Source organism: Xenopus laevis, chromosome 5S, assembly GCF_017654675.1.
Source record: "Xenopus laevis strain J_2021 chromosome 5S, Xenopus_laevis_v10.1, whole genome shotgun sequence".
NCBI lineage: Eukaryota > Metazoa > Chordata > Amphibia > Anura > Pipidae > Xenopus > Xenopus laevis.
This window is the reverse complement of record NC_054380.1, coordinates 136,073,523-136,082,818: the sequence shown is the minus strand read 5'-3', so window position 1 is coordinate 136,082,818 and position 9,296 is coordinate 136,073,523.

The following is a 9,296-nucleotide window of genomic DNA, read 5'->3' as shown; positions in this document are numbered from 1 at the left end:
ATCTTCCGATTTTATTCTGGCTTCAGTCTATAAACAAAAAAAGGAAAAGAGAAAATCGCTGATTGTATTTGTTTTTACAGTTTTAATGGGTATATTTTGGGTTCTGTAAAATAACGAAAATATCTATTTAGTGATATAAAATGTAGCAGGAGTTTACAGATCTATTTGTGTAAATAAAAAGGGTCAGTGGCGACTGTGTTTGAATTACCGGCGACTGAATTCACTCACATGTTTTTATTTATATTTTATTTTGCTCTTAGTTGAGTTTTTTCGTTAACGATAATAATATGATCAGCTCTGTCTCCTTTATTTCAACACAAGATCAGGGTAATAGATTTGTCTTTATATTTGCGGTTGATACAAAAGTAAAAAGGACGTTTCACTACTTGCGACAAAGCAGAAGCAAATCGTTTGTTCAGACTGCGACCGGCGCATTGAGGGACATGGGAGGTGTTTGTGTGACAACTGAACCCCCGGGGCACAACATGAATATTTCACTATTCACCGCCTGATGAGCTCGTTTTAATCTCTTACTTACAGTCTATACAGAGAAGGTGAGATCAGCAGTGACGCAACACTCAGTTGTGACGTCAGGGTGTAACTTGTACTGGGTCTCGTTTTAGATTTAGTCATTAATCCGCTACCAAATCCCAAAAAGTAGAGATTTAAGGGGGGGGGGGATAGGGATATATATATATATATATATATATATATATATATATATATATATATATATATATATATATATATATATATATATATATAAATATACACACACCTATATACCTGTATATACACCCCACCCCTATATGTTACTTCTAAATGTTTCCAATTGGGGTTTTTCCTCCCATATTTATTCCCTTCAGCCAGGCAGCCTGTTACATTAATGCAGAAAATAAAAGTATTGGCTTGAAAGCAGCCAGTGTGTCCATCACATACATATAGAGTGTCAGCTCATATGAAACACTCCCTGGCAATGCTAAACATGTGGCTGATTTCACAGGGATTTCTTTTTGATATTCTCATTTACACCAATCAGACAACTTTTGTTCACAATTAGAATTGATGTCAGATGCGAGGGCACCACCACTGCCTAAACATCACACAATAAACAATTGGAGCACACTGGAGCGACTGCGAGGAAAAGGCAGTAATTCTCCTGGTCAACATCGCCCTCTCTTGGCCACTTGAGTGTAGCGCACTGTGTCTGGCACTTGCACTTCTCTAATCACTTTCCAACTGAACTGACAGTTGGGGTTGTGAGAATGCATTAAAATGTTATATTTCTGGCATTTACTAGTGTAAAGGGGGAGAACCTGTATTAAGGTTACACATTTGCCTAAGTTGTCAGTGTTTTCAAGTTATAATCCTTTTATTTAAAGGGGAACTATCATGAAAATGTAAATTTAATATAAGCTTCATCATACTGAAGTAACAAATACAATCAATTAAATATTCTGCATCATTTCTGAACTAATCAAGTTTATCTTCACTATTCCTCTCTCAGCATCTGTTTCTCTTCATTCTCTCTTCATGCAGCAGTTGGGTGTCAGATATTCATTGACAGTTAGACCCAATATATCTTATAGGGGGGCTTTCTTTCCTAGCAGATGTATTAGCACTCACTCAAATAACTGATTCCAGTACAAACAAAATCTAACAAAATAACTGCCTTTTGCACAAGTCCTGCATGTAGAGAGACATGATGTCTGGTGATTAATAGAGTGACCTCTAATACATCTTCTAGGCAAAAGGAGCCCCCCTATAAGATATATTGGATCTAACTGTCAATGATTATCTGACATCCAACTGCCACATTAAGACAGAATGAAGAGAAACAGATGCTGAGAGAGGAATAGTGAAGATAAACTTGATTATTTCCGAAAAAGTACAGAATTGTTAATTGATTGTATTTAGAAACATTAAAAAGCCTATGGGGAGCTTCCCCATAGGCTAACATGGCACTTCGGTAGCTTTTAGGTGGCAAAGTAGGGGGTCGAAGTTTTTTTTTAAGAGACAGTACTTCGACTATTGAATAGTCGAACGATATTTAGTTTGAATCGTTCGATTCGAAGTCGAAGTCGTAGGTGAAAGTCGAAGTAGCCCATTCAATGCTAAAAAAAATCATTCGAAATTCAAAGTTTTTTTTATTCTATTCCTTAGCTATTCGAGCTAAGTAAATGGGCCCCTAAATAATTTTTTTTGTTATAGTTCTCCTTTAAATTCAGTAACAAGTTAGTGGGGGATTTATAACAATAGGAGCAGACTCTGTTATCTGAAATCCTTTGGACCTATGAACCCAGATATGGGGTCAATGTGTAATAACAGCTTGGCTTAAAGCGGCACTTCACGTCTAAATAGTAGTATATCACTAGTGATGGGCGAATTTATTCGCCAGGCGCGAATTCGCGGCGAATTTGCGCGATTCGCGGCAGGCGAATAAATTTGCGAAACGCCCGCGAAAATTCGCGGAAAAAATTCGCCGGCGTCAAATTTTTTTTTCTCGAAAAAAACGGGCGCCGGCGTCAACAACGGGCGCCGGCGTCGGAAAACGGGCGCCGGCGTCAAACATGGGCGCCGGCGTAAAAAACGAGACGCCGGCGCAGTTTCGCTAATTTTTCGCCGTTTCGCGAATTTCGCGCGAAATTCGCGAATTTTTCAGCGAAGCGAAACGGCGCAAATTCGCCCATCACTATATGTCACATAATGGCTAATTCTAATCAACTTTTCCATTGGTGCCTTCTTCTTCTGACTTTTTCTAACTTTCAAATAGGGGTCACTGACCCCATCTAAAAAGAAACAAATGTTTGTAAGGCTACAAATTTATTGTTACTGCTACATTTTATTAACCATCCTTCTATTCAGGCCTCTCTTATCTTAGTGAAATCAGTGCATGGTTGCTAGGGGAATTTGGACCCTAGCAACCAGATTGCTGAAATTGCAAACTGGAGAGCTGCTGAATAAAAAGCTAAATAACTCAAAAACCACAAATAATAAAAAATTAAAACCAATTGCAAATTGTCTCAGAATATCACTCTCTACATCATACTAAAAGTTAATATAAAAGTGAACAAACCCTTTATACCTGCTAATAAACAATATTTATAATAAAAACTGTTTATCGTTAGTTATCATTCTATGCAAGGCATTGTGAGCATGTAGTACAGTCCAGCAAATGGCATTGAGGGTAGTAGCAGGTTTCTCTATAGTAGATGCAGAACATCTCTACCTAATTAACAGAGAGTAGTATTAATAATAATTAGTGATGGGCGAATAAATTCAGTAGGCGCAAATTCACGGTCAATTTTCCACGTTTTGCCGCTGGCGAATACATCTGGCAAAACTGCGGTGAAAAAAGTTTGCCACGTTGGAAAAAAATTTGGCCGCGCGTCAGAATAGTCACGCACATAAACATTGTCTATATAATAATAATAATTTTTCTGCAGCAAATGTAGTGGGAAATTTGCAAATATTTCTGCAAAGCAAAACGGGACAAATAATAATTATATCAACAATAACAACAACAATAATACTACTACTATTACTACTACTACTACTACTAATAATAATAATATTTTTCTAAGTAAAATGTTTTCCCTCTGATGTTTATCGAATGGTGAAAAGACAATTCTCTAAAATCGATACATGTAAATGCCGTTGGTCATGTCTCTAGTATGTCAATCCCATCCTAGAATCCCCGAGGGATTGGTGTAGAGTTTAGATACTCAGCAGGTAAGGGAAAGACCAATGTTAAAGTCCAAAAGGATCTAAGGTAACTGGCACAATGAGTTGTTGTTACTGTTAATGGTTGTGCCATTGATTTCTCAGCTTATTACTATTCCTGCACATTATCCCCTTTATTTTAATTGGACTGTCCTGTGTTTTATTGTTTCTCATAGTGTGAAGCAGTTCCTGGGCATAGTTCTCCCTATAGTCCACCGACTGAAATCAGAATAGTCTTCAAAGCCGTTCTTCCCATGTGGATGAGATATGATATTCGATTCAGCTAAATGTTAGAGACTTAAAGGATAAGTGAACCTTAAAAATAAGCGAATGTAAAATTGATGAGGGGGCTCTTCTAGGCACTTCTGCAATGTACATTCATTATTTATTTTCTTTTAATTGCAAGATATTAAGGGATACATGTACTGTTAATATGAATGAATTGTGTTACAACAGCGCCACCTGCTGGTCAGTTTCCCACCAGTCTGACCAGCAAGTAGTCAAGGAAGTTGTCAGGAGAAAGAAAGAGGCTGATGTTCTTCTGCTTAGGAATAAAATTAGAAACCTTTCTCACATCTTTCCTAAGAACATCAGAGCAGCCTCTTTCTTTCTCCTGACAACTTCCTTGACTACTTGCTGGTCAGACTGGTGGGAAAATGACCAGCAGGTGGCGCTGTTGTAACAAAATCGTTGAGCTGCTCAGGGATTGGATAGCTGAGGTTTGAACTTCTCCTCCAGCTCATCCAATCACCATGTAGCTTTACCAGGACTTGAAATTCTGTGACCAATAAGGGAAGAAAATGCTGTCACTGTTAGAAGATGCAGCCACCTGTGCTCCCCTCCTCCCTTCTGTTCAGTTCAGTTGGCAGCTCACTGACAGCAGGGGGGCCAAACCAATTTTTTTTAAACTTTTGGGGGGGTCAAGTTTTTTTACATGGATGTTTAAGGGGGGCCCTGACCACCAATTTTCTTATATGTGGGGGGGGGGGCCCTGGGCACCAATTTTTTTCCCCATGTGGGGTCCTAATCACTAATATTTTTTAATGGGGGGCCCTGACCACAAATGTTTTTTTCAATGAGGGGGCCCTGACCAGCAATATTTTTTTATTTACATGTGAGAACTCTAGCCACCAATGTTTTTCTTTTTACTGTGTGGTGGGGGTTGGACCTGTAGGTGGACCTGTAGGGGGCCCAGGAAATTTTGTCGTATGTGTCCCTGCGATTTCTGATGGCGGCCCTGCACAGGGGTGACTATCGTCCTGGGCCCTGCAGATCTCTGGCTCTCAGGGGGGCCCGGCCATGCTGCTGAAGATACTGCTCCGGAGAAGAATGAAGATGACACAATGAAAAAGAACAAAGAAGCTGTGTCGGAAAAAAACGAAGAAGTCACGACGGAAAAGAACAGAGAAAGAGAAGGAGGAACACAAAACCGTAAGTTTCACTGAACTTGTAGGGGGCCGTGGGCCACCATTTTTTTTATCTTATATGGCGGGCACAGACCACCAGTGGGATGGGTGGGGTGAAAAAATTATTGTATGGGGCCCCCGTAATTTTTTATGGCAGCCCTGTATGTGAATGTTGCTCACGGGTTCAAAAGGTTGGGGATCCCTGCTTTATTTCACCCCCCCCATTCTTGAGCACGGACCTGCATTCGGCACATAGATGTCCCCCCTCCCAAATCAGAGAAGCAAGTTAGGTACAGTAGCACTATATGTAATAATATGAGCTCCGGAATAAGCACCTTCCTCAGGGTAACAGGGTATTAATGAATCCCTCTAAACTGTTCTATTGTCAAGGTTCTACTGTAAGCACTACTAGCTGCAGCCTTTAGTAACTTCCCAGCTAATAAACAAATGGGACGTAGCCAGGCGCGTCCATGTTTTCTCCATCCTCCTTAATTAGAGGAGCTCTTTTCCCAGGTTTATAATATGTGATTGTGTTGTTAATCTGCCCCTCATGAACACAGGCAACTCTTTATTAAAGGGGCGTCACAAATCTCATTGCTCTGTTGTGCATTCAGGGAGTAAAGTGCAAAAACATTGTTTACACTTTTCCTGCCTCGTGACAACATAATGATAAACAACAATTCCAACAATTACCCCCCCCCCCATGACCAATGAATGCAGTTAATGAATGCAGAGTTAACCATGTCAAGGCAACACTTTTGACCAATGATGTCAAATTTTTTTCCATGGCCAGAGTCAGACTGGAGGGGTCTGAGGCCCATTGGAGCTGCCAACTCAGGGGCCCTCACTTACCCTCAGACCCCCTGCCTCAGCCCTGGAGTCCTACTCATGGCACCGCATTGCCCCCTTCCCCCATGTATCCGTTATCTTGCATCTGTGATTGTGAAGAGGTAATGGAGAGCGTGAGAGTAGCAATAAGGTCTTCCTGACTCCCATCTCTCTCCCCTCCAATCACAGAGATCTTAAACTCTGCTACCAGAATCCTTCTGCTCTCTCCTAAAAGGAAACCTGCTCAAACCCAACTGAAATCACTAGCATGGAGTCACCTTCTCTTCACACCATCCACATCCACTGCCACCTCTTGTCTCAAACTCTTCTATCTTTCTGCTCCTTTCCTCTGGAATTCCATCCCTGAATTCCTCTGTAAGGAACCCTCTCTCAATCTCTTCAGAAAAAAATGAAGAGCCTAACTTTTGGATCCCTAGAGCATTAGAATAGTCCTGTCCCTACTGACTATGTCTTACCTTGTGCACTTTTTAATCTCCAATTTTACCTGTATGTTAACCTCCCATCCACTTAGACCGTAAGCTCTATGGGGCAGGGACCTCCTTCCCACTGTGTCTCTTACCACATAGCACTTAAGCTCTTTGTCCATATTGTACTTTTTTGCACTGTAAGGCACTGCAGCTCCTCAAGAGCTCTTTACAAATGAAGTTATACATACATAAATACATACATACAGTATATACATATATACATACATATGGTTAGGGGGAGTGGGACTGTGTGGCCCATGAGGGCTGGGGCCCATCTGGATTTTTCTTGGTATCCCACTGGCCAAGTTCAACCCTGTTCATACCATGAATAAATAATTTTACATGTCAAATTATTTTAAAACAATGGCGCCATATACAAACCTATACGTAGATCTGGGACCATAAAAATTCTTGACCGAACAGATCTGGGCCATGGACTTCCAGTTGGACAGCACCAATTTAGGAGAGAACAAAAACATGAAGAAAATGAATGCCTTTATATAAATAGTTATACTATCTGTAACATAGGAAAGGGCTGTACATGGGAGTATTAAGCAGGTTAATAGGGGCAAGTACAGGAAAAGTGGAGCAGTTACTGGGACCCTCTCTCTGCCCAACTCTTTAGCTCCAGGGAAGCAGCCGAGTGTAACGAACCCTTCCAGCTTCTCCGTCTCTCCTTCTAAACCAACTGTAACATTTCCTTTTCTCTTCCCAATTAATGGCTGTTTGATGTCCCCCCTGTTTAGACCATGTGAGGATTAATTATAAATCACCGAGATAAAGTGCGTTTGGCATTTAGCAGCTGAATAGGAAAAAGTAAAAAATAAAGCTGAACATAAAAGGGGTTTTGTGATAAAAGGCAAAGCGTTTGATTTACTCTAGTAATCCATATCAACCAATGGGATGTTAGATTTAATTACAGTAACTGCAGTAGGACTTCCAGAGAAATTAATAAAACTGCTAATAGTCTCTGGGAAGTGAGTGTGACTGTGGGATAGCAGGTATAGTAGGGAGAGATGGTACCTATAGTAACAGTGGGATAATAGTCTCTGGGAAGTGAGTGTGACTGTGGGATAGCAGGTATAGTAGGGAGAGATGGTGTCTATAGTAACAGTGGATAATAGTCTCTGGGAAGGGAGTATGACTGTGGGATAGCAGGTATAGTAGGGAGAGATGGTGCCTATAGTAACAGTGGATAATAGTCTCTGGGAAGGGAGTGTGACTGTGGGATAGCAGGTATAGTAGGGAGAGATGGTGTCTATAGTAACAGTGGGATAATAGTCTCTGGGAAGGGAGTGTGACTGTGGGATAGCAGGTATAGTAGGGAGAGATGGTGTATATAGTAACAGTGGATAATAGTCTCTGGGAAGGGAGTATGACTGTGGGATAGCAGGTATAGTAGGGAGAGATGGTGTCTATAGTAACAGTGGATAATAGTCTCTGGGAAGGGAGTGTGACTGTGGGATAGCAGGTATAGTAGGGAGAGATGGTACCTATAGTAACAGTGGGATAATAGTCTCTGGGAAGTGAGTGTGACTGTGGGATAGCAGGTATAGTAGGGAGAGATGGTGTCTATAGTAACAGTGGATAATAGTCTCTGGGAAGGGAGTATGACTGTGGGATAGCAGGTATAGTAGGGAGAGATGGTGTATATAGTAACAGTGGATAATAGTCTCTGGGAAGGGAGTATGACTGTGGGATAGCAGGTATAGTAGGGAGAGATGGTGTCTATAGTAACAGTGGATAATAGTCTCTGGGAAGGGAGTGTGACTGTGGGATAGCAGGTATAGTAGGGAGAGATGGTACCTATAGTAACAGTGGGATAATAGTCTCTGGGAAGTGAGTGTGACTGTGGGATAGCAGGTATAGTAGGGAGAGATGGTGTCTATAGTAACAGTGGATAATAGTCTCTGGGAAGGGAGTATGACTGTGGGATAGCAGGTATAGTAGGGAGAGATGGTGTCTATAGTAACAGTGGATAATAGTCTCTGGGAAGGGAGTGTGACTGTGGGATAGCAGGTATAGTAGGGAGAGATGGTACCTATAGTAACAGTGGGATAATAGTCTCTGGGAAGGGAGTGTGACTGTGGGATAGCAGGTATAGTAGGGAGAGATGGTGCCTATAGTAACAGTGGATAATAGTATCTGGGAAGGGAGTGTGACTGTGGGATAGCAGGTATAGTAGGGAGAGATGGTGTCTATAGTAACAGTGGGATAATAGTCTCTGGGAAGGGAGTGTGACTGTGGGATAGCAGGTATAGTAGGGAGAGATGGTGCCTATAGTAACAGTGGGATAATAGTCTCTGGGAAGTGAGTGTGACTGTGGGATAGCAGGTATAGTAGGGAGAGATGGTGTCTATAGTAACAGTGGGATAATAGTCTCTGGGAAGTGAGTGTGACTGTGGGATAGCAGGTATAGTAGGGAGAGATGGTGTATATAGTAACAGTGGATAATAGTCTCTGGGAAGGGAGTATGACTGTGGGATAGCAGGTATAGTAGGGAGAGATGGTGTCTATAGTAACAGTGGATAATAGTCTCTGGGAAGGGAGTGTGACTGTGGGATAGCAGGTATAGTAGGGAGAGATGGTACCTATAGTAACAGTGGATAATAGTCTCTGGGAAGGGAGTGTGACTGTGGGATAGCAGGTATAGTAGGGAGAGATGGTACCTATAGTAACAGTGGATAATAGTCTCTGGGAAGTGAGTGTGACTGTGGGATAGCAGGTATAGTAGGGAGAGATGGTGTATATAGTAACAGTGGATAATAGTCTCTGGGAAGGGAGTATGACTGTGGGATAGCAGGTATAGTAGGGAGAGATGGTGTCTATAGTAACAGTGGATAATAGTCTC